Here is a 25,682-nt window from a genome sequence, read left to right on the forward strand (position 1 = left end):
TTAGGAAGATACTGTTCAGAAAACAACAAAAAGTCGTGAAAGCGTCTTCCATTCTTCTCCTGGTGTGCAGCAACACCTGCAGGACTTGCTCTTACACTCCTTTGTAAAGTTGCTGTTCCTTCACTGGATTAATCAGTTCAAAATCTCCAAAAACCAAATAATCCCAGGTTCTCCATTCTAAACTTGAACACAGAAGCTGCAAGGAGTCAGTGAGGTATTTGCAAGGAAGGAGAAGAGGCTGCGATTGAGGAGCTCTGTTGCTAGGATGTTATGAGAGGTGTAATTCTGTCTGGTACAGAGGCGGTTATGAAATGGCTCATCTTCTTTGATTATCCTGGCTCATCCCTTATGATTACATTATTAGGTGGTAGCAATGGTGTATTCCCTTTGCACCAGGCATTTCATACATAGGGAGTAAAGAGATGATCTCTGCCCCACAGAGCTTACAAGACAAGAAGCAGCAGATGGCAGCCACTGGTAATATGAAGGGAGCCCTGAGAAGGTAGGGGCTGCATGAGCAGTGAATCCAAAACACAGAGGTGCAGCTCCAGAGAAATTTTCAGAGCTACCACAGTGACATCTTGCAGAGAGAGATGAAGGAGGTTAACGAACCGAGTCTGTGTACACTGCTGATACTGCAGGTCTGGGCAGAGGAAAATTGTACGTCTCTGAGGACTGTGGCAGCCCTGAGTAGCCACAAGCCAGCAAGGTCATTACCGTGAATTTTGCCAACAGAGAAACCAAGACAGCAAGGGGGAAGAGTTTTGGACCCCCATCTCACCACTGATTTCCTTCCCTGTGGGATCAAACCCCTCCATCCCCATGCATGCAGTTGACTTTCCATCCTCCACCCCTGCTGATCTTTGAATCCAGTTTAGATGAAATGAGGCCAATTAACACTTGTTACGTTTCCTAGGTTAATTTCTGACCAGCCACGCTAAAACGCATGCAGGAAATTGCAGAAATTAAGAGGAATATTACAATTCCCTGTTTGTAAAACAAAGGCAATTGCTTTCTTTGCTTATTGTAACAACACATCTGAGGCAGGGCGATACGTTATCCAGAAACATCCACTTGGGGACCATGCTAAAGACCCACAGCCAACATTATGCCTCTGATACTTTATTTTAATCTATTCTAATGTTAATTTTCTAATCATTTCTTAATTGCATTGGATAATATAATGGGGTATAAATCTTACCAGCAAATCAGACTGACATCAGCTTGAGTTATCATATTTCCATGGTTACATTATTATTACAAGTGAACCTTGCGCTTGTTACTAACCACAAACAATTCCAGCAAATAACCTAAACTGAAGCAAAATATCCTGGCAGCGTTTCCATTTTTTGTCAAATGAAAACAATTTCTGTGGGTGATAGGTAACTGCTGCGTGCCTACGACTCATTTTACTCTTTTCAGGCTCCTTCAGCTTACATTTATTTCCTTGCTTTTGTACTGTGCTGAAACACGTCCATGCTGCCAACAAGATGCACAGGCCTTAAACATGGAATAGGCTCCTTAACACAAAACTCACAATATTCAGTTGATAATGCTACCCCAGCCTGTCAGAACATTACCACATTTGTATTGTTGTGGCAAAAACTACTAATGACTGCTACATTAAGAACCACCAACAACTCGATTAGGTCCCTTGAGGGTCCATTTTCGCCTTACTCTAACCTGATATGCCTTTGGTCTCCCTTGAAAAGAAGCAGTTCTGTTTGCTCTCACCCCCAATGTCACCACCTGTGTGTCACGTAGAAGGACAGACACCTCCCATGGGGTCACTGCAGTGATCTGAGCCCCTCATGTGCACCCTGATCTGATGCAAGAGAGGGGAAGATGCGCTGGAACCAGGACAGTGACACCATCCCTTCCACTCCACCTGGTTGGGCATTTCCTACATTGGGCTATTCCTCTGCCAATGATCATTGTCCCACCAGCTGTGCAGGGACCATGGCTGGAAACATTGCATGCAGTGAGGAGCTCATTGCCCCTATATGAGTTAAAAAAATTGCCTCTTCTTTCCTTTTTTTAACCCAGATATTTCGGTGATGCAGTTTTCAGCAGGAAGAGTTGCGCTGGCATGTTTGAGAATGCAGAGCTCAATGTACTAATGAAAAGAAAAGAGCAGGAAACCCTCCAGCAAAAAGCTTCATCCAGAGGGAACGTGGAAGGAAGGATGGACTGTTTGCAAAACAAGAAGTCACCCAGGAGGCCACGGGAGAGGATGCAGAAGACAGCTGCTGGTGGGGAAGCGACATTAGAGCTTCTCCAGACGTCCGTCAGGCCGTGAGCCGTGCGAAGACATCCATTTCCTTTCCAGAGGTAGCAGCCCACCTGCGTAGCCAGGAAAAGGGCTGACTTGGAATCGTCCATTGCTGCCTCAGATGGTGTGGTGCTTCCCCAGGTGACGAAAACCCCAGTTCTGCTTCACAAAGGAGGCCAAGCAGTGCAGAACCTCTGGGGAACTGGCAAGCCCCGAGCCCAGCGAGGTGCTGCAGCACTGCTCCAGCAATGCCTCCGGACTGAGGCAGCTCCCAGACTGGCCTAGAAGATGCAAAACTTGATTCTAGTCACTAGATTAGGGAAGACGTGCAAGAGAATTGGATGGAAAGGTTGGAAAGGCAAGATCAGCTCCCTTTTACCTCTTTTTTTAAGGATAAGAGTCTGATAAAGACAACGCAGGGAGAAGGAACATGGGGCTAACTAAACCGGAATCACTCTCAAAGGTCATAAGTGACAAGAAGCAGAGCTTGAAGCCACCCTCTTGTTCACTATAAAGAAACTTTACCAGCTGCATTCCCTCCCCAGGCCTGTGAACACTGCTTAAATGCATCAGTGCTGAGCCGCTCCAGTGACACATTCGATCTCCCTCTTTTTCTTCTTTTTCTCCCTCATGACCAAGCAGATGATGTCAGTTGAGTTCTGCCATGATGACTTTTTGATTCATCCTTCCCAATCTCTTGTTTGATGTTCTTGTGCTTTTATTCCTTTCCTTCTCCTGGCCTGTGTTTCCTATTTACATTTGAGGATGCCTAACCTTTGGTGACGGACATCTGCCAGGTTAATGCCTTCTTGTTCCCTTGCTGCCAGTGTTCATCTCAGCACATCAGGCTGGCAACAGTACGGTGTCTGTGGAGAAATATCTGTTAAACTATGAATAACCAGCTACCAGAAGTGGAAGAAGAGAAATGATGGGCTTAAATTACAGTTTAGGATTTAGACAGCCTGGGAAAATTTCCCAGGAGAAGGAACTCGCACAGTCTGAGGAATAGAAAGCTTCTCCATCATGGGATGTCTTTGATAAAAGGTTAAACATGGATTTGTCAGGATTGATAAAACTCTCCAAGGGCCAACAACTCTTCAAGCCTTCCCCTCTCCTCCCACATCAGGGCCAAAACACAGCAGGGCAGGAAAGGTCCCCTCAGGGGGCTGACCAAGCCAGCTATGGTATAAAATGGTGAAGAAATAGTTACAGTGACAGCAGCACGGCCCAAATGTTTTGTCCCAAAGCGAGCTTGTGCAGTTTGTGCTTTCCCTGCTACCTGAAACACTGCACCCACATCAGTGCTTCTGTAACAGCCCCGGCTCAGCATTCAACCCAGCACCAGGGGCGTTCCTGCTGGTGCAGTGAGCCCTTCCCTATTTTTTTTTTAATTATTATTTTTATTTTCTTGGCAAACTCCAACCCTAAAGCCTTTAAAGAGTTCGTCCAACCCCAGCTGATGCTCACTTGGGCCCATCACAGCTCCCCTCTCAGCACACAGTGAGCATGAACCTGAGGCCACCTGCCTGTATCTGCTGTGCACCAAACAGCATGCCTTATGGACTGGCCGATGCTTTTAACTTTCTTTTGGATATGGGCAAGCCAAGTTGGGCTAAATAACTCAAACAAGGTCACCAGACCTCAGTGCCAGAGGCCAAAGAGTTAAGGTGTGGCAACCCCCATCATACGGGATCCCTCAGAGATGGAGATGTCCCAGGTGTAAAGGGAGAGACCTCAAAGGACACTGGTCCTGAGTACCTCACTTCACTCCCACTGCCTCACCCTCCTCCCCTTTTTGTGTCCAGGAATTTAACTTTGCATTGAAGAACCTAGCCTAAAATTCTCTGCTTCTTCTCCATGCATCATCTCCCTGCTGCTTTTGCATGCTCAGAGGGTTAACAGGAGCGAGTCTCATTTCGTGTGCAGCAACAACAGGTCAAGGAACGACTGAAAAAAAAGCAAGAAAAAAAAACATAAATCTCTTTGCCTGAAACAAATCCCCTTTCCACTGCGCTAGGGAGAACAAACACAGACCTCTTGCTGCTGCTTGAGGCACGTGCCTGGAGGGAGGGAGGTGTCACTGGCTCCAGCTTTGCATCAGCGAGTCCCATAAAACTTGGAAGGTCAGGTGTGCAGTCACGGAGCCTGCTACACGTGCACGGCGTGATCTGAATCGGAACAGACAGCGCTCAGGAGGGAATTGCTGTCAGTCTCTGATCCTCGCGGTGAACCTGAGCCAAGAACCTGCAGCACACAAAAGGCTGGCTTTGACTTCAGGTGCAAGCTGACCTGCTGCACAACCTGAATCTCTGTTGTTTTCATTGTTCCATCATTTTCTGAGTATTAATCCTGTTATCAACGTTGGCTTAGGAGGAAATATCATTTCTAATCTTCTTTAATGAAGGCTTTGCCCTGGAAGAACACATTTTCTATCAACCCGGCTATCTGCAAACATGCAAGAGAAAAGAATGGCATTTCAATTTCCTGAAAAGATTGGCCTAAAACTTTAATCTGAGTCTCACAGCTGAACCGTTGACTCAGGGCACGCTGCTTCTGTGCATTGCCGTTTGCGGTATGAGCATCAGATGTGCAGACGGGAACAATTTTTAGAAAAATAGCTGGCAACGGCATGGCAGCACTACGAAATTATTTCATTCCAAAAGATGCTGGCGTGGCACATCAAAGTCTGTCTCTCATAGTCTTGGGCCAGCACTGCCAGCCCCTGCAGGACCACAGCTCTGTCCCAGGACAGGCTCAGCAGTCAGCCTGCCTCTGCCCAGGCCCATGAGAGCACCAAGGGCAGGGAGCACTGGGTCTGGTGTGCTGGCCGAATGCCGCTCTGGTCCTGTGATTATAACTTTGTCTTCACTTTAAAGGGAAATCTCGTTTCTGGTAACCATTTTGGTGCCTCTGCAATAGGCTGAAATTGTTGCCCGGAACTGTTCCTGCTTTTCAGATGATTACCTCCAAGTGGCTCTCAGATTCCAACTGTTAGTCTCATGCATAATGTATTTCATTTCAAGCCTTTCATCTGTGCATAAGTTTTCCATCTATTTCCATCCCGGACTCAGCCACTCTTATACCTGTAAAGCACCAGAAGTTGCTTTTTTCCCCACATCTGCATTCTCATTGCTCTCAAACGCTGCTCACTGGCTCCAGCTCTCATACCATAAAACATTATTTCAGGGGAAGAGGTTTGTATTCACCCTCTTGCTGCAGATTTTTGGGGACACCTCCTTTCCAGCAGCTAAGGAGTTCACTGCCTCCGGCTACTCTCTGCTCCCTGCGCTTGGTTACGGACCAGCCTTGCTCCTCAGTCCACATCACCCATCCACAGGGAGCAGGATTAGTCCACACTCACCCTCTCCTCTTAAATAAACTGGATGCAGGGGCTGTCCCACAAGGAAAAGCTGGTTCTGGAGGGCAGAAGGTGGCCAGCAGAAGAGGACTTCAGAGGCCTCAGCTGGGCCAGTGAAACAGCATCACACATCAGCATCCCGGTATTACCAAGCTGCCTTGAGATCTCTGATGCAAACTGCAGGGCAGTTCAACTTCTCCAGGAGTTGTGCTGGGGCATGTGTTGAATATCCATAACTCCCTGGGCTCACTTGCATAATCACCTGGTGGCCAGGGACAAGTCATTTAGATGACTCGGAATAGCAATGGGAGCAGATTTAGAGGAACAAGCCTTCAAAGCAGGAATGCAGAGCTCAGCAGTCAAACATCCAGCAGTATCTGGATGCCACTTCTTTTCCAAATCCTTTCAGATGCAGCCTAAGGGGTCAGTATTGACTTTAAAAGCCAGGGGCCCTGATTCAACAAAAACAGCTAAGCACTTAATAACATTAAGCACATGCTCAAGTCTCTTCCTATTCAACAAAGCACTTAAGCACATACTTCACCCGTCTTAGATGGTCCAGAACCAAAACACCCAGTTCTCAGAATTTCTTCTAACTTTATTTAATTTTAGAGGAGGGACAGGAATTTGAACCTTGATCCATGTTTTGCAAAGGGTCCCTATTTGCAAGTGAGTCAGACTCCATCCCCAGACCTACACACCCAAACGCTGGCGCATTCATGCTTTGGCCTGGGATCTGAATTTTTCAGCTTGTGCCTCACTCATCTATGCTCATGTTCATTAAAGAGATTGAACTGCAGGCAGGGAGCTGTTAAACAGTGTTCCCATGCAAGGTTTAAATAGATGAGATTGATGAGACTTTCCCCCACTCCGCCTAACGAGAGGCAAACCTGAGCCACCACCTCTGTGCACATTGTGCAGATGCTCAAGCTAGCAGCATGCAGGATTTGCAGAGCTCCTCCAGTCTGGCAGCTCTTTCAGAAATCTAACCCCACTGCAGCACAGCTCCGTAGCCCAACTCCCAGAGTCACGTGAAATCCTCAGACTTTAGTTATTATTAAAATCCCATGTAGCATTCCCTTCGCGCTGCAGAGGGAGAGCGCAGAGGGAGCAAGCAAGGCGCGCTGTGCGCCCAGGGGCTGCAGCCAAGGCAGGGGGCTGGCAGCCAAGAGAAAGCACCCAGCCCCGCAGCGAGAGCCTCCCAGCTGCTGTTTCAAGCTTTCGGCAGACTGCAGCAAGCACCACCACATTGCTTTGCACACATTTCCAAATGTCACTGCTTCCTCCAACACCTTTTCCTCTTTTTTTTTTTTTTTTTGCATTTTGTTTGTTTATAACGAAAGCTTACATCCTCCAGAGTTAAGCAGCAGGCATCGGGTAAAGTAGCAAACAAACAAAGAAACCCAAATAAAAACATCTGGGCCACGTGGCCAAATCTGAGCTTGCTTCCCAAGTGCCAGTCACATCTCGGAGCTCAGCTCTTTGCTTTTGCTTTGGCGAGGGAGCTGCAGGGCTGCTGGCAGGGCAGAATAAAGCTGTGGAATAAAAGGCCAGACTTGTTCTAGGGAGACTGAAAACAAATAGACAGCCAACTGTCTGCGTGAGCAGGGGAAGTGGTACTCAGCCATCTGAGGCAGCAGGGGGATGTGAGCCCTCCCAGAGACATCACCCATTGCCTGGAGGAGGAAGAAAACAAACCTGGTTAAAAAGAAAAGAGCGCAAACAGCTGCATCAGGGACCTTCCAGGAAGGGTCTGCTTATTAAATCATTTCCAGAAGGGTGAGAAGAGGAAGGAGCACCCAGACAAGGGCAATAAGAGGCTGCCACTTTGCCAAACAAAAGGCCCAGAGTGGGCAGCCCCCTCCTGGTCATGGAACACCAGGAAAGGCAGAGCAGGACAGGCTCACTCAGGCTCACTTGTCCTCGCCAGGCAGGGAGATGCAAGGGGAGGCTGTAACAAAGATTGAGCATGAGACCAGTAATAAGGAGAGACTGGCATGACAACGGCCTTTTGGGCAGTATCTGAAAGACAAAGCCCTGCCTTAAACCTGCCTTGTTAGTTGGCTTAGTGCTATGGCTGCTCTGAACTAAAGCCTAGGCACTGGGAACACCGAGCATCCTGCATTTGGGCAGCAGGCAGAGCCTGCAGCAAATGCCCCATCTTACGGAGGAGGAAGCAGAGGCAGAGAGACGAGTCATCCTTCCCAGCTACATCACCGCGATGAGGACAGAGCTGGCCATGCACATGAGTTTTACTTGTCACCATCTGGTGCTAATGCCACCAGACCAGGCTCCTTGGCACCACTGGACGACACAGTTAAACAGGGATTCTTCCTGAGACAGATCAGTCAGACTTGGAAAACTCAAAGGAAAATAAAAATTGACAGCAAACCCTTGCAGCCCAGCAGCATTCCTGGAGCCTGTCACACTCGGCTGGGCTCAGCCTGGGCGTGGGGCTGTCACCTCTGCGATGCCAGGTGTGATGTGGCCACACATTTCCCTGCCTTTACAAACAGGTGATGTCCTGGTGCAACCAGCTTTCAAAATTACCCCACTGCCTTGCAAGAGACAAACAGCACACCGCCGTGATGAGGCAAGAGTTTTATCTTGCATGGGTAGATGGACGCAGGCACTGACCACGGCATGCCTGAGAGGGCCACGCACGGTCAGGCCCAGGTGCCAAGTGCTGGTGCAATAAAAAGGGCTGGGCTCCTGGGTGTCACTCGCCACCCTGGAGATCATCCTCTGTCCTCTCCTGTCCTTCTCCAAAGCCAGGGTGGGGAGCAGATGGACTTGGCCCCAGGGCAACGAGCACAGGGTGCTGCCTGGGTTGCGCTGATCTGTCCAGACCTTCTCCACCACTCCCCTGCTCACAGGCCATTCCCACAGGGGTGCACCAACCCCAAATGTGGGTGCAGCCCCTAATTTTACCACAGCAGACATCTTGCCAGCTAGCTCACGCAAACAAGGCCACGAGGAGCACAGCTGATCAACGCCGGCTTAGTCAAGAAGCAGGGGAGAGGCTCCACAGGCCGTTACACCCCCTTGTCTTTCCCAACCATCCCCAGCAGCTCATCCAGGGGACTTTATCCCTAAACTGACCTAAAACATCATTCCCTCCTGCCTCGTTGTTCCAGTGGTGTATTTTCTACCCTACAATCACAGAGACCATGGAGAGCAGGGGATGCCTGGCTGATTTATGAGGGCAGCGAGCTCTCAGTTTCCCCGGTCGCCCTCGGAGGATTTACGGCCCAGTGCGTCAGGGGTGAACAAAGACCTGCTGTTCGTCAGCAGAGACCTAATGATTCTGTCCGTGGGGAGGAGGTTTCAAGCGCAGATAACCTCTGCGAGAAGAAATAGCCACTCCTGGGTGTAACACGAGAGAAAAAGCAAGCATACGCAGTGCTCTGGTGAAGCTTGGGGAACAGGAGCTTGCGTTGTTTGTAAGGGTGGAGAAGAAAGGTTAGTCATGGGGCAGCGGGAGGAGGAAAGGAGGTTGGAGTTTGTAAATTTGGCTTCTGGGCTGATTTTCTCTTGGGTGTGCTACAACTAAAAGCTGATTCTTTACAGGCCTCGAGTTCCAGCTTCAACCTGCAGGACACACAGCTACGAGGCACCTACGGGCAAGTCTGGAGTACAGGGGCTGACAAACGTTCAAAGGCTTGGCTGGAGCCTGTGCACTTTGCCCCTCCATCAGCGTGGGTCTCTGATCTCCCTGCAATCACTAAGAGCACTGCGGGCAACACTTCCTAAAAGACTTCAATACGGAGTGGTGGCCCGTGTGGTTTTCCTCTCGGCTTGTTATCCAGTCTCAAAGGACTGGTGTGAGACTTGCTGTCACTGCAAGAGGTGATTCTGCTAATGGATCTGACCACGAATCCCACCCAGCTGTTTACTGTACCCTTTGTACCAGAGTCATCAATAAAGGGGGAAGGACTGTAAACACTAATTACTATGCAGATTTCAAAGAGAGGTGCATCTGTGTGTTTGGGTTCTGCTTTGTTTGTTTGCTCACACCTTCACAGGACAAAGCGGAGCTTTTTCCTTAACCCTTAAATTAGCAGGGGAAGTATGAATTTGTTGTGATACTAGCTGTCATATACATTTCTTTTTTATTTTTTTAAACAGTAACACCACTCCCTGAGACTGGAGATGCTGCATCTCAGTATGTGGCTTCCTGAAGGAATAAATCCAGAAAGCAGCAAATTCCCACTCTAATTAAAAGAACATCTCTGAGACAAGCTTTTCCGTGAAGGAAACAGGAAGGCAGAGCTGACACGTCTAATGCATATATTAACACTAAAGACATGGAAATTAATTGAATTTATTACCAGTCACAGCTGCAAAGATGGCTCATTTCTAAGTTTATTTTACAGAAAGTGGCGGGAGGAGTGGGATTTCATAGTCATCTCTGTTAAGCTAATGAGCCAAAACTAATGGTCTCTTCTCATTTAGAGAGGCCCCAGTTCCATGGAACACCAAAGTGTGTGTGTAGCTTTCACTGTGGTTTCCAAGGGATGCTTTGCATCTGCTGGAGTGCTTGGTGAATAGGATGCTTGCAGATGTGTATAGTCTGGGAGGGAGGGGAAGCATTTTTTCTGAATGGGAGTCAAAATCAATAGGATAAACCCAGTGAAATTAATTGCATTTCAAATATAAACTGAAATGAAGTAAATCTGGCTTGCCAGTGAAGAGGGCAGCCCCAGGAGGATGTCTGGGTGCTGCAGGAAGACTGGTCTCTGGCTGGGCTTCCTTATTTATTTATTTTTTGTTTCCCTCAGTCAATTTTCTACTGTTTTAACAAGTTGAACCTGCTTTCCAAGGGGGCAGATACATTCAAAAAAGAAAGCCATAGCTACCTTGTGATGGCTCCAGGCAGGTACACCACTGAGATGGGAATCCAGGAGCACAGCTGCACCTCGATACCTGCTCCAATGCCCCTAAATCACAGCCCCTCTCTTGTTTTCTAGGCTGTGTCACAGTACACCGAAGAGCTTTAAAAGATCCTGCTTCTCCTGTAAGTGTAAAATAAAATAAAATAAAATAAAATAAAATAAAAAAATGGGGTTTTGGTGGGAAGGCTGACCATGGAAGTGGCAAGGTGAGTGTCATTTGCAAAGCATTTATCTCACCTCCCCATGAGAGGGTTTTGGAGGATTTTGGAAGCTTCTTTCCCAAACTGGAAAATGATTTTCTGAGGGAAAGACAGGCTGCTTCAGGCAAGGAGGTGTTAGACAAACAACAAAAGGGAAAGGTGCAAAGAGGGAACAAATGGAAACTCATTTAGCACATAATGAAGGTGCTGAGAATAAAATTAATCAAAGCACTGAAGGAAGTGCAGAGAAATTCTTTCATCACCTACCCACCAAAGGTAGGTTCTGGCTAATAAACAGAGGGAATCGCTCTTGTACAGACATAAATTTGGCGTAGCTGGAATGATGGAAACCTAGTGGGAAGCTGATTGAAGTGTTAAGAAAGCAAGGCTTTAGGAAGGCTGAAGTGGGGAGAAGAAGGGGAAGCATTAGAAATAGGATCATGAACATCCAGGTCATTGGACTCAGTTGTAAATTAATCTGAAAATTGATGGCTTAATCGTCTAAAGCAGAAAGCACAAAATAGACCAACTGGTATCTGCAGCAGAGCACAAAATCAAACCTGCGCACCAGCTGAACATCTCCTGAGTGCCTGCCAAAGGCACGGAGGGGAAAAGGGCCAGATTGTCACGGGGAAACTTCACATGGAGTGAGTTCTGCAGGAAAGCTGCCTCCAGCGCTGAAACAGCCTCCGTGTTTGTAAAGATGATGGTGATTATTCCCTATCTCAAAAGAACTCTCACATCCAACAGGGGGGAATTGTATATTAGACCTTTTTTCTTGGCAGATACAGAGAATTTGATCACAGGACTGAAAATGCACAGTAGCTTAGGTAGGAAGTGATTGCCACTTGAAAACATTTGTTATGTGCAGGCAGAACAAAATCAAACCCAGGAAGATTGCCTCGCTGCTCTCCCAGGCTGCTGCTACAAACCTGAAAGCACTCACACGCCAAACCAGATCAGAGAAGGAATTTAAACAGAAAACAAAACAAAACAACAAAGAAAAAAAAACATACAAGAATGATAACTGGGGAGTGTTTAAGAACGTTTCTCTATACTGACCAAAAGCTACAATCCCACAATGGAGACAGACTATCGCATGGGCTCAACCAACAAGCCTTTCTTCCTCAAGCAGAGAATATATGTGTATCCTTTAGGAAACAAATGGGGAAAGAGGAGCCAACAGCAGTGAATACAGTCAGAAGGTAGGACCTATAGATCGTCTGTATGGTGAACAAAGGGGCAAAAGAGGTGGGAGACAGCCAAAAGAATTAGGGCAATTGCAGCATTTTTTTTTTAATTACAGGGGAACTTCTTGTTTTCCATGCAGGGGGCAAAATAACCCTGCAGAAAAGGCACCGAGGGACAAACACCATTTTTAGTTGTATCTTGAGAGCGGCCAGATGGCATGGAGACATCATATGGGGCTGATGACATACTTTTCACTCCGGTGGTAGCTAAGGTGGTCATTAGACAGAGGCTTGATATTTTAAAATAAATGGCTTTATCCAACCTGCAGCAAGGCAGAACTGTCCATACCAGGCTTTTGCCTTGAAATTTCTATCACTGCTTTGTTGACACGAGCAGTGCTGGGAGCTTTCATGCAGGGGCACCGCCAAGAAGCTTGTTGGGTAAGAGCAGATAACACAACTGCTAAGGCACTGGGAGCAGCCTTACAGTAAAACTCTGCCGTATCTCCAGTGGTAGGCATCAGCCAGTGGTACCAGCACTAGCAAACAGCTCTTTCCTGTCCTCACGAAGAGCAGATTAAATCTGGTGAGGAGCCTGTGCTGCTGCTGGCTCCGTGGCACAAGAGCCACAGCCCCTCGGAGCAGCGAGGAGGTCCCAGGTGCTGGGTGGGACAGGATCTGGCTGACGCTCCCCTACAGATCCTGGGCTTGGGCTCGCTGGGGGATCAAGTGCTTGCCTTTCCAGCTGGACACTCCCACACCCACCTCATCCGGGTTTGTTAACAGAGATTGCGTATTGCAAAGCCAATTTGGAAACTCAGTAATCCTCAGCCTCTTCCCTGCTGTTTAGCAGAACTCCAGCCCTCCTGGGAGCTCCCCAAACATCCTCAGAGCTGCCCAGGAAGGCAGAGTTAGTCACCTATAAACCTTTTACTGATGGGGACAGATCCAGAGGAAGGGTGAGCCCAGGGCAGCTCGATAAGTACACAGCCAGGCTCGCTTCCACTGCTCTGGTGTCCACCTCCCAGCCCAGGAGGGCAGCCAGATTCCCTTGTCAGGATGGGGACACTGATACTCCTTGGCACTGCTATGTTCTGGTGGCCGCCCTGCTACTGACCCCAAATGCTGTCCCTGATTCCACTGCAGCTGCACTGAAATCACCCCAAGTAAACGTGTCCCACTGTTGGCTGAGTCAATAGCTGAGGTCGTGGTGCACGTGCAGAGGTGTGCACCAGCAGGTACCTTCCACTTCCAGGGCCCCATGAGCGAAGGAAGACCACACAGAGTGGCACCGACCTGCCGTGTTCGTGGTCAGACAAGACTCGAAGCAATGTCCACACACACCCACCTCCACTTTCCCAGAAAACGCCCGTTACACCACCACGGCAATGAACCCTCAATTATTAGCGACGAAGAAAAACATTCTCCCGAGAGGTGGGAGAGAACAGGAAAGCCGATGGGCCCAACCCAGCTCACCAGAGCCAGCGATGCGGGGCATGCATTGCCAAGCCATGACTGATGCAACGTGAGCAGTCTCGAGCCAGGAAAGAGCAGAGACCTGGCCTGATGAAAGAGGATGCCAAATCCCATCAGCTTGTAGCACGGCCTGGCTGAAAACTTTAGGACAAGAGGCAAAGAGCAAAGCTTGAGTCCACCAAGAAACCCACCAGGCTCCTGGGTGCTGCTGGCGACATCAGCGCTTATTAATACCGACTGTTATGTAGCAAGGGAGCGAGTCAAAGCAATAATATACTCCAGATTCATTACTGTCAGCTCCCTCAGAATTATGTGTATTAATGACCAGATTATATCTGTTTATACAATACAAATTACCATAGAGCGACTGCAGGCATTGAAACGCTCCTTGTCTGTTTGACACACATAAATAATGGAGGAGCTCACGCTGCATTTGGTACACATGAGTAACCTTTTATCCCCGGCACCCTGGTGCAGGCTGGAGAAATGACTCGGGTTTCAAATTCTTCGCCCCAGCTGTCATTAGCCTCGCAAAGCGTTAGCGAATCGGCGGCTAATTGATGTCCTTGTTGGACATTATTTTATTAGTCAGGCCTGGTGAGCATCAAGTGGAATTTTAATGCCCTTCCATCCTTGGGTCCCCTTGTCTGTAAGTGTCAAGGCTTGGAAATAATTAACTGCACTCTGAGAGTAATTTTAGGAAGAGGTAAGAGTTATCCTGTGGGGTTGGGTTGCTGCAGCTGGCCCTGATGCTGTGGCCAGGCTGCTGGCAAGGACGGGCCGAGCGTCCCTGCTGTAGGAAGGCAGAGCCCAGGCCTTGGTCCCCTGGTGGTGGTTGTTTGTGGGGCAGTTTATCGACCGGGTCTGGGGTTGACATCGTCCTCGGGTGTGGGTGGTCCTCAGGGGAACTGCCCTGGGGAAAAGGGACAAGCGGGTGTTTGCAAATGGCCTTGGGAGAGGGTTCAATGAAAGCCCAAGGGATAAAACTCTGTGGGCTACTGGTGGGTAATGGAGATGTTGCCCGTGCAGCATCATGGAGCCACCCAGCATGGTGCAGAGCAGCAGATGTCCCTCTGCCATGTCCCAAAGCCCAGGCACCTGGTGATGGCAGGGCTGGGGCTGAATTTCCTGTCGGTCAGGGCGCTGAATGTGGCCCTGCGCTGGTCCTGAGTGCCTCTTGGCAGCAAGATTGCTGTCACAGCACCAGGCTGAAGCCAACCCCCTGTGAAGGCGAGGGGGAGGTTTTGCTTTGATCTGCACACAGAGCATGTTGCGTGGAAAGTACTAGCCTTTTGCCTTTTTCCTTCTGCTTTTCAGGCTATGTAGCCTGAACGTGAGCACAGATTTATCAATCAGGGACAAAATAAAATATTTTTCCTTGGGTTGAAGTGAAATTTTGGGGATGTTTTCCTTTATAATTTTTTTTTCCTTTTGGTTTATAACAGCAGTGGGAAGCCCCCCACAAACCCAGGCCTCCCGAGCTCACAGAAGAGGATGTACTCAGCCCCATCCCCTGCCGATCCCTTGGGACTTCTCCCTGTCCTTTTCGTCTTCTACCCATTTCTCCATAGCCTCGGGAACAGTCTCTTGCTGCATGTGTATTCTGCATTTGCTCTCGAGCAGAGCCTCTCAGGTGACAGCTCACTGCAAAAAATAAATAATTTAAAATAAACCCCTCATCAATCTCACGAGCCCCTTACTCCAGACCCGCTTACGTACTGCACGAGCTTTCCAGGAGCCGAGTAAAAACGAACAGAGAGCTCAGGCACACCAGGCTATTCATACATTAGGCAATAATTATAATGTATATTAACTGCCTGGGTGTTGAAAGAGTCCCAGCATGAGATTGCTTCTCTAATAGGAGACAGAAGTGATAAAAGACAGTAATAGATTGCCTTTCAGATGTGGAATTAAAGGCAGCAACTCATTAGATTATTTTTTTTTCGCAGCCTCTAATCGCAAGGAGTTTCTTTTCAAGTCAGATTTCCATTTCCAAGGCTAAGCTCGGCAACACAAACAGAAATTAAAGCAGGGGGTCCTATTCCCACCTCCGCGGCATGGCAGGAGCCGGGAGTAGCAGCGCTCAAACCAGCAGCGCTGCCCAGAGAGAGCGGAGCCCAGGAGCCAGCCCACCTAGGCAGCCCTCTGAAGAAACAACCATCAAAAGATCAGGATTTGGCTGCTTTTTATTTCTTTAATACTGGTTGCAGCCACTAAATTTCCTTTTTTAAGAGATAGCCTAGGAGATAAAGCTTTTGAGTCGGAGCAATCAAACAAAAAATGAAGTTACTTCAAAGCAGCAGCAGAGATTCTTAAAAACTGACATTTCCACTTACTGATCCAGTTTGTCTCTTGCAAGGAATGCTTTCCAGACAATTTTGGCTGCCAGTTTTAAAAGGAAAGCAAAGAAAGCAGGAGAAGAAAAGGCTAGATTTTAGCTGAGCTGGGAAGCACAGTAAATAACATTCATTAGGTTCTCCTGGACAGTTTTAATGACTCAGAGTTTTAAATCGTTCATTCAACATCTTTACGGGCCAAGCTATGGTATGGTTTCAGACTTAAATCCTTTGGCAGGAGCTACATAATCCATAAAACATTTGAAGGGGGAGGGGAAAGGAGGCATAAAACCAGGCTGGGAGTGATGTCGCTGGTCTGATTTCAGCTAAATCAGCCCCAATCTCAGTTTTATCTCTATCACCAGCACCTCACTTGAGAGCAGAGCACCTCCACCTCCCTGTGCCCAGACCCTGGCACATTTTGGGTGCCAGTGCTCCTGGGTACCCCAGGCACAGGTTAACCAGGTCCCATCGCCTGCGTTTCGAGTACTGAGCTCCTAAACACAGATGGCAATTGGGATCTGGCAGCACAAAAGCTGCATATTTTCCCCCCGCGCTGTCCACCCTGAATGGAAAATAAGCTCTTTGGCAGATGAGGATTTTCATGGGATTCACACGCAAAGCCACACCTGGGGTTTAGGGGTAATTTAACCCCCTGGGGAGGCATGGTCCTTGTCCCTTGGGAACATGGCACTGCCTTGTGACCCCCTGTCCTCCCAGCACTGCAAACGCTGCTGGTCCTGGTACAAACACAGCCGGGGCTGATGTTGCTCTTGGAAGGAGCTGGGGTCTGGCCAGGGGAGGGATTTCATCCCCGTCACAGCAGGCAGGGGCTGCCCAGACCAGGGCTCTGCCCGTCAATCCCAACACATCCCACCTGTAGCGCAAACCCGCAGAGCCACGCTCCAGCTTGGCTCTGTTCCCCAGCTCCGGTCATTCCTCCGAGGACAAAAGTTCCAACCCCTGCAGCTGTTTACTTCGCAGAAATAGGATCGGGACCTAAAAGTAGCCTTTAGACCCCCCCCACCAAAAAAAAAAAAAAAAGCTTCATGGATCCATTTTCTTTGCTAAGCCTGCTCGCCCCTTTCCCCTTCCTCCCAGCATCCTGTTGCATGGAGAGCTCTAGCACAAACCAGGCACAGCTGAAAACAAAGCATCCCCCAGAGAAACCAAGGAAAGCAATACAGTAGTGAGCCCTTCCCTGTGCTGCTCCATGTGCTAAATCCATCGGAGATGAGTGGAGCAGACGAAGAAACCCCAGGACTTCCCCCCCTCCCGCCCCTTTATGACTGCACATCCCCACAACGAGCAGGCAACGAAATCCCGCAGCCGCATCAACAAAATCAGATCAATCCCCCGGCTACACCTCCCCATTTCAGCCTGATCAAATCGCTCCTCATCCTAAGCAGCTGGGGGAATAGCTCTTTATAGGGAGAGGCGCAGAAGGAGACGGAGCCAAATTAAAGATTCATCCAAATTAACAGGTTCAATTTTAAAAGAGGCAGGACCGGGCAAGAGAGAGCTGGGGAAAGTCTTTCTTAATGAGCTCGGTGGCGGGAGCATCGTTAATAATAGATCGGCTGGGGGAAGCACGCAGCCCAGCAGCGCGGGAGGCATTTCCCTCTGCTCCGCAATAAAATGAGCGGCGTGTGTCCCCGCACAGGTGGCTGCTAAAGCTCCCTCCGAGCCTGAGATTAAATTTCGGTGACCGGAACAAAAACGTGGCATCAGTCATACCGACAGGCCCGATGCCGCCAATAGCATGGGGAGACAGTTTGTATTCCCTAAAAACAGGGAATATAATGAGTAGTTAGGGAAGAAAATGAATGATTCCGCTGTAGGATGAGGTTCCTGCAGGTTCAGCTGTGCCCCTGTCTGGTCCTGGTTTGAAAATGAGCCCACCAGGAGAAATGCTGCCATCATCAAAGCGCAGATTTTTTCAAAGTGAAGGGTTTTCCCCGACATTTGGGCTTAAATTCTGGGGTGAGCTCAGTGCGGCCACACAGAGCAGGCCAGGCGAGGGGCTGGCTGCGTTAAAATCAGACGTGCAGCACTTGGACACAGCACTTCCCCACAGTTTTGTGTTTGAGATGGAATCGATCTAAATTCTTCCGGGCTGGACTGGGAACAGAAAATAAAAGGTAGTTGATAGATATCATTGTTTTCATACTTTATTATTGTTGATGTTGTTATTATTATTATCATTACTACTATTATTATTATTACTACTGTAATTACTATTACCATTACTATTACTATTGCTATTACTATTACCATTATTATTACTATCACCATTATTATTACTATTATTACCATTACTGTTATTATTATTATTATTGGCCAAAATGCCTCTGTTGCAAGGAAAACACAAGTTTCAAACAAAGATTTTAGTTCAACCCCCCAGCAAGGGGACTCTGAGCCGGCAGCCTGGCTGATGCCTCTCCCTGCCCCACCTCAGCACCCACTTTTAGAGAGGTTCAGAGCATTTCTGCGTGCCCCGAGCCTGCCCAGAGCAGCACCCAGCATCTCTGCTGGGGCCGTTTCTGCCGACGCTCACGGCTGATGCTCTCTCGTTTCTGTGCTGGCAGGGGCTCCGTGAGCAGGAGGCAAGATTTATGGGAACAGTCGTGGGAGGGAAGGCAGGAAGGGCTTACAGGGCTCAAGAAAGTCTGCAACTGGATTTTTCCGTGCTGGCTCCCCGGCCAGCAGAGCTGCTTCGCGGGCCGCCAGCAGCCCCATGGATCGCATTGCTCCCCTGCTACGGCTGGGCAGAGGCTTCGCGAGGGGTTCCCGAGCACTGGAGAAGTGCAAGGGGCTGCAGACGAGCACAGGGGCAGCGAGAAGGGGGCTGCAAGAGGGGGACGAGGCAGGTGGGACGGGGCCACGGTGTGGGGTGAGCTGGGAGGGAGCCTGGGCAGGGAGGAGGCACAGCCAGCAGGAGAAGGGACAAGGCAAGAGCCACAGGCAAGGAACCAGGAGGAAAACAAAGCAGTTTGTGCCTCCACATCCCCAGCCACAGATCAATCCTTTTAAATTTTTTTTTTCTTTTCTTAATTTTCTTAATTGACTTCAATATTCCTCTCTCTTTCTTTTCAGCAGAGCCTGGCTCAATTTTTTCCCCCCAGGGGAGAGATGGACAGCCTATTTCGCAAAGTGCCTGTGGGCAGGCTGATTTGCTATGTATAACGTATAGATATGTGTGCGCGTACGTATGTATGTGTGGGTATGTGGTGCCTTAAAACTCCATGCAACGTGGGTATCTAAGGAGTTTCACAGAAACCCTTCCAAACTAAATGGCTTCAAAACCAAGGTGCCACCATGCCCTTAACGGAGTGTCCTGACCCAGGAGCACCTTGTCACCACCTCCCTGGAGCAGGCACTGGCCACGGAGAGCAACCAGCGTCGCTTGGTGCCACGCAGACATCACAGAACCGTGTTAGCACTGCTGCAGAGCATCTCACGCCAGCTCCCACTAACAAAGTAACACTTTACTCTTACAACTGTTGGGTGAAAACCACTGGAAGCACATCGGCTCCGTGACCTGCAGTGCCAGAAACTAACAAGAAGCATGAGCAATCTGTCCTTACAGAGGGCATGGTTTTCTCATCCCAGTAATACACATTTTGTTGTTTTTTTTTTCTGGGGTGACACCCTATTCCTTGCTTGCTTTGTGATGCATGAGACCTGAAAGACCACCGAGGAGTCCTGACACCTTTAGGATCCACCAGGACTGGGCCTGCAGGGTAGCTGCATCTCCAAAACGCTGACATCCAACCAAAGCATCAATGAGCACCTTTCCCTGCTGATGCTTCACTTCCAGCATGACCACCCCTGAGCTGAAGGTTTTGGTTTTTTTTTCACTTGTTCAAGACTTTTTTGTCCTCAGCAAAGCACCGCTCAGTGCTCTCAGGTAGGGAATAGCCAGTTCCCATGAGCTGAAATTGTTGTACTCCTAAAACAACTTTTTAAAAAGTTTTGGCTGCTGTACGGCAAAAGCCCTCGGTCCCCTCTTGGGGTCGGTCCTTTGGAAAGCAATTGCCGGCGAGTTTTGTTTTTTAATTAGAATGTGGCTGCGTAAAAATTTATAAAGAGGCTGCTGTTAAGCCCTGCTTTTTACAGCTGCGCCTTGGGGAAAAAGCCCTTGCTGCAACGCGAGGGGAGGAACAGGCGGGTGCAGAAGGCGATGCTTCCCTGCTCCCTGCTGGGGGCCAGGGGAGAGGCTGAAATGGGGACTAGGGGTGTGCTGGTCCCACCCAGCTTCATCACGCTCACTTCTGCCTGCCCCAAATCCTTGCCATGCCCCTGCCATGGTTGTGCAGCTCCCACCTCCCCTCTTGCCAAGGACCTGCTGCACGATGAGTCAAAAAAAAAATCAATTTAGCAGCACGCACACAAGCAACGGCACCAAAAATTAAGCAATTACAAAGGAAAAAAAAAAAAAAGGACACTCCTGGTTCCCGTTCTGCAAAGGATCCAGGAGCAGAGATCTGTGTGCAGGTCCGGCTGCACTGCTGCAGGTACCTGAGCCATGTGCTGGCAAAAGCTGCAGGAATGCATTTTTCCATCCTTGGCCACTGGAGGATCTGCAAAATTTCTCCCAACGTTTTATTTATTTATTTTTATTGCCTCGTAACCGCTTATAGACGTTTCTTTTGGAGTAGCAGGGGTTTCTTTGTTCAGGAGCGAGGAGCACTTTGGCAGAGCACAAGGCAAGTATGACCCCTCCCGAACAACTCCCCGGGATCCCAGCAAAGTGCCTGGGTCTGCAGCAAGACAGGGGCAGAAGCCTTTCTTTGCCAGCTCTCTTCAGAGAAATAAACACAATAAATATGATTTATGCAACAGTTCAGTGTTTTCCCTGCTCCCGAAGGTGGGAAATCTGCTTGGTTCAACTCACCCCTCCCTGAGCTGTTGGCGTGCACCAAGAACATGAGATCCCAGCGTCTTGTGGGAACATGACAGAGACATCAAGGCCCAGCACAAAAGCAGTAACTAGCAGCCCAAGCACCAAGCCCATCAGCAAAACAAGAGAAACCGACTGAGCCTTGGGTTCCCACCTACAGGTAGCAACTTCTCTGCTGCAGCCAGGGCAGTGAGCAGGCATCCGCAGCTCCGCAAATACAGCAGGAAGATGAGAAACATGTTCCTGCCCCAGGCAAAGCTGCAAAGTGGCCAGGAGAGGAGTGTGCAGGCAGATTAATGTGGTATCAGCGAAATATTTGGAGCCGGTGCAGCCAAATGAGCCCCGCTGAATGCATGAGTGGATCAATACAGGTCCGTGAGCAGCCCCCAGTTAGGGAGAGCTCTGGAAACTGCAGATGCCCAGGTCCAACACAGCACTGGAGCCATGGCTCTTCTGAAATCCTCCTTGCAAGGAGCTGGCTGTGCTGCTGCACACACCAGGGCTCCCCACTCACAGTGTCTTTGCTCCAGCAGCTCCTGAGCCACCTGCTCTGACTGCGGTCCATGGGAGGTGCACGGGGAGAAGGCTCACTGCCCACCCCAACCCATCACAGCTGTGCCAGGGCAGCAGCAGGAGTGGGAGAAATGCTCTGCATGTGCCAGTGTGCGGGCTGAGAGCCAAAATCCTATGCACATCAGCCTGACAGAGAGAGGAAGGTTATCATGTTAGTGGTCAGTGAGATTTAAGGACTGGTGTAGGATTTATCACCGTGTTTTCGCACTCATCTGCTCCATGTACCCAGCTGGGATCTACTCTACATTCACACTGTGACTATTTGGGACCCAAGGAGGAAGCATGTGGATTCCTTCTATGTTTCTCTTTCAGTGAGGCTAGTGAGCCTATGCCTAAATTTACCCTAGAAAAGGGTCTCCTTGAAGTCAGTGCAAGTATTTGTATGTTTAAATGCAGGCATGTGTTTTAAATATCTTATAAATTTGAGGCTTGGGCACAGTAATCCAAAATACTCTCACATTTCTGAGCTTGTCCCAGGCTCAACTCCTTTCAGAGCTTCTTTCAAGTTGCTCAAAATCTTTGCACATGAAAATTTTCCATTTTGTGTGGATACTGTGTCAGTTTTACGAGCAGCGGCAGCAGCCCCAGCAACTCAAATACTCCTAGAAAGAAAGTAAGGGAAAAGCAACATTTGATTAGGTCCTTGGACTGTGTCAGAAATGTCTGCATCACCTTTATTCTGATTTATTCCGTGCTGCATGAGCTCAGCTTTGCACCCCTTAAACTATTCAATTTCTGAGCACTGTTTTCTTCAGATGTTTCATTTGCCATGCTAAAGCTAAGTACCACAGCTAAAAATCCCTGTTACTCCAAAGGAAAAAAAAGGGGAAAAATCCTTTTCCCTGCCAGAGATACCTAACAAGACACAGAAATAGCTATGAAAATAACAGACTGGAGAAGCATAACAGCTGTGCTGCATCCACTGAGCTTTGCTTTGTGTTTCTGGTCGTGGCCACCAGCAGATGCCCACAGCAGGAAAAAGAAATCTATGACAATTGTATCGCATTTACTGAAAATGATCTGAATTTCCAGCTCATTATCTCATTTGAAATTTGCAATCTAAGCCTTCCTGTAGTTCATAAAATGACTTTGCAGCCAGCAACTGGAAGAAGCAATGGCCATAAGAGTTTCTCAAGGGATCTGTGCTTCCCTGCCATGCTTCCCCGCTCTGCCTTTCTGTGCTCCTGTTTAAGAGCGATGTTCCTGGACTGCAGCTCCAAGAGGTTTGGGTTTCACAGCTGCCATGACAGCAATTTTCTCAGCTTTGCAAGGTTCCCTCACATCCTGTTCAAAGGGGCTTATCTCTGCTTGGAGGCGATGCTCCTCCATGGAACAGATGTTCAGGCTGATCCCGCATTGCAGCGCTTGACGGTGACGCGGCCCCATTTTGAAACAATTAGCCTCCACAGTTGAAAGAAACCTAATGTTGGCTGCTTGTGCACTTTTGAAATGAGAAAAAAAAATCAGGAGTAACCTCTGATTTATGTTTTTTTCCAAGTGTGCTAAGATGCTCTGAATTTACAGTTCATTAAAATGGCAGCATGTCCTGGTTCAGCTGCCAGTCCCAAGATTTGTTATTTGAAGAAGCAAATCTCTGGGCAAAGCTGCCAGCACTGGCAAAGAGCTTCCTCAGTCACACAAGCGACAAAAATAAAATAAAATAAAATAAAATAAAATATAAAAATAAAATAAATCTTTACACAAATTTACATGAATTTAAAACTAATGAATTAGCAAGAAGTGCTTATAGCAGTGTCATCCATAGCTTTTGGACCACAGACCACTGTCAACACACAAAATTTATCATGGAATTTGAGGCAGTCTCCTTATTAAGTCTTTAAATGAAGTTGCTCTGGAGGTGATTGCACACAGCTGAAAGCCATGTACCCATGGTGGTGGCTGTCTGCAGATGACAGCTTGGGAACCGTCCGAGCGGGATGCTAATGCAAACCCAGCAAGTCACAAGCTGCTGTAAACGGCTGTAGCACCGCAGAAGTCAATGAAGCCACATCCAGATTTATATCGGCTAATAATTTGGTCCCCTGCACTAAGTGGCAACAATACCCACAAAAAAGGAACTCACAATCACTGTAATGAAATTATCTCCCTTTGATCTTGTTGAGGCTCCTCTAGCCATAGAATCACAGAATGGTTTGGATTGGAAGGGCTTAAAGAGCATGTAGCGCCAACCCCCTGCCATGGGCAGAGAAAAATTCCATGAGATCAGGTTGCTCCAAGCCCCATCCATGAAGTTTAACAAGAGCAAGAGCAATTCTGCACCTGGGATGGGGCAACCCTGGCTGTATGGACAGTCTGGGGGACCAGAGGCTGGAGAGCAGCCCTACAGAAAGGGATCTGAGGGATTTTGGTCAACAGAAAGCTGCACATGAATCAGCAGCGTGCCCTGGCAGCCAAAAGGTCCAGCTGTACCCTGGCTAGAACAGCACTGATGGTCAGTTGAGGGAAGTGACTGTCCTGCTCTGCTCTGTGCTGGTGCGGCCTCACCTCCAGTACTGTGTGCAGTTTGGGGTACCACAGTATAAGAGGGACATAAACATTGGAAGGTGTCCAAAGGAGGGCTACAAAGATGGGGAAGGGTCTGGCGGGCAAGATGTATGAGGAGCGGCCGAGGTCCCTTGGTTTGTTCAGCCCAGAGCAGAGCAGGCCGAGGGGAGGCCTCATGGCGGCCTGCAGCTCCCTCACGAGGGGAGCGGAGGGGCAGGCGCTGAGCTCTGCTCTCTGGGGACAGCGACAGGACCCGAGGGAACGGCATGGAGCTGGGACAGGGGAGGGTCAGGCTGGGGGTTAGGGAAAGGTTTTGCACCCAGAGGGTGGTCAGGCACTGGGACAGGCTCCCCAGGGATCTCACAGCACCGAACCTGCTGGAGATCAAGAAGCGTTTGGACACCGCTCTCAGACATAGGGTTTTATTTTTGGGTGGTCCTGTGTGGAGCCAGGGATTGAACTTGATGATCCTTATGGGTCCTTCCAATTTAGGATATTCTATGATTTTATGATTCTTGTTTAGTTTAATGTCATTACTCCTTGTTCTATCACTACCCAGCTGTCCTGCAGCCCCTTTAGGCCCTGGCAGGCCGCTGTGAGGTTTCCCCGGAGCCTTCTCTTCTCCAGGCCGAACACCCCCAGCTCACTCAGACTGTGCCCACAGCAGAGGTGTTCCAGCCTCTGAGGGTCCTCGTGGCCTCCTCTGGACTCGCTCCAACAGCTCCCTGTCCTTGTGCTGGGGCCCCAGAGCTGGGTGCAGGGCTCCAGGTGGGGTCTCACAAGGGTTGAGCAGAGCGGGACATTCCCCTCCCATGGTCATGCAGATCCAGATCAAGAGCAAGTACCCAGCACAGAGCCGCTCTGCTGACAACACACATCCCCTGCCTGTCTCTGTCTCATCTCTCTTTGCTATAAACTAAAACCCTGCTTCTTGCCCTCTTACCTTATATCACCTCTTTTAGCTTGCATTTGAAAGCTTGGTTTCGTTGAGGCATGTGCACAGGGCGCTGTGGGATGTTGACGGGCTCAGCAGTGCGGCAGGCAGTGATGGCCGAGTCCCCAGCAGGCAGCAGCTGCCAGGCCATGTGTCCCTGTGTCCACGTGTCCCTGCTGCCAGGTGGCCTGGCACCGATGGGTGCAGTCTGCCAGGACCAGGCTGAGAGCCCAGCAGGACCAGCATCTCTGGTGAGAGCTCAGTATCAGCAGATGGAGATAGGGGACGAGCTGAGGGTCAGGAGGGGGCCTGCAACCACCATGAGCTTCAGTAACGGAAAACAACTGCGCAGGCTGCCTGAAATAAAACTCCTTCTCCTATCAGGTGACAATCAAGGCAACTGCGTTTTCAACTATCAAAGCAAAACCGAAAGGCTTTGGTCTCTGCAATTGTTCACAGACCTTAGCTGGGAAGTTATCTTGGCACTGAACATTTTAGTGAGAGAAATGCTTTCTCAGGCTCCTGGAAGGACCACACAGCACAGACATGCCAGAGACATCCCCAGGTATCAGATACATAACTCTTTTCATAAGGATGCTTTAATCTCTAGCAGACAGCCCCTAAAATAGGGTAGCAGAACCGAAGGGCAGGAGTGGAATGGCCAAACATTCTCAGGGACCCAACACACACATAACACTCAACACTCCACAAAGAAAGCTTGCAAGATGAGGCTTTCAGGCCAATGGTGCTATTGTAAAGTGACCGTGGGGGTGGGTTCACCTCTACTACCCCCTGCTCCCTGCCACCAAGGCTCCCATCCAGCCACTGAAGGGGAACAGCCACCTTACCCCACCTGGGAGATGTCTCCAAAAGCAGAGCTCACATCCTAAAAGGCCTGTTCCAAAAGCCATGAGGAGAATCAGAGGGCCAGCAGAACTGTGGACATTGCCCCATCCCTGGAAATGTTTAAGGCCAGGTTGGATGGGGGATTTGAACAACCTGGTCTGGTGGAAGGTGTCCCTGCCCATGGCAGGGGGTTG

At 49.1% G+C, this 25,682-nt stretch overlaps 1 protein-coding gene across 1 annotated transcript in view; it reads right to left on the reverse strand.

The window, feature by feature from the left end:
• Positions 1-4,418: 4,418 nt before the first annotated feature.
• Positions 4,419-25,682, reverse strand: part of KIAA0586 (KIAA0586 ortholog) — a 97,163-nt gene continuing 75,899 nt past the window's right edge. The window contains exon 32 of the mRNA XM_050710717.1: positions 4,419-4,516. The gene's annotated coding sequence lies outside the window, so the exon portion shown is untranslated. The remainder of the gene's footprint in view (positions 4,517-25,682) is intronic.

Source organism: Cygnus atratus, chromosome 5 (genome assembly GCF_013377495.2).
Source record: "Cygnus atratus isolate AKBS03 ecotype Queensland, Australia chromosome 5, CAtr_DNAZoo_HiC_assembly, whole genome shotgun sequence".
Lineage (NCBI taxonomy): Eukaryota > Metazoa > Chordata > Aves > Anseriformes > Anatidae > Cygnus > Cygnus atratus.